The sequence below is a fragment of the Morone saxatilis genome, unplaced genomic scaffold (genome assembly GCF_004916995.1).
Source record: "Morone saxatilis isolate NCDOM2014 unplaced genomic scaffold, NCSU_SB_2.0 Contig16, whole genome shotgun sequence".
In the NCBI taxonomy this organism is placed as follows: domain Eukaryota; kingdom Metazoa; phylum Chordata; class Actinopteri; family Moronidae; genus Morone; species Morone saxatilis.
In genome coordinates, this window is record NW_023339718.1 from 8,189,797 (window position 1) to 8,190,043 (window position 247).

A 247-nucleotide genomic window follows, 5' to 3' on the forward strand; every position below is an offset into this window, starting at 1 on the left:
ACACATACTGTACACATGCACATGCAAAGCAGAGGTACTGAAGGGAGTGGTTTGACTATCCCACCCCTCTTCCGGAGCGCTTGTTAAGGTTTGCTTCCTCCTCTTGGCTCCTCCTAGGAGATTAAACATATGCTGTGTAATAGAGCATGTGCATATGTTTCTATTGCTATTGCAAGACTCTTAGTTTATTGTTCAAAATAACCAATGTGAAGAGATTCCTCCATAAAACATGAATAAGTTGTGTGTG

At 41.3% G+C, this 247-nt stretch overlaps 1 protein-coding gene across 1 annotated transcript in view; it reads left to right on the top strand.

The window, feature by feature from the left end:
* Positions 1-247, top strand: part of bin3 (bridging integrator 3) — a 28,455-nt gene that overhangs the window by 19,035 nt on the left and 9,173 nt on the right. The window lies entirely within an intron of this gene.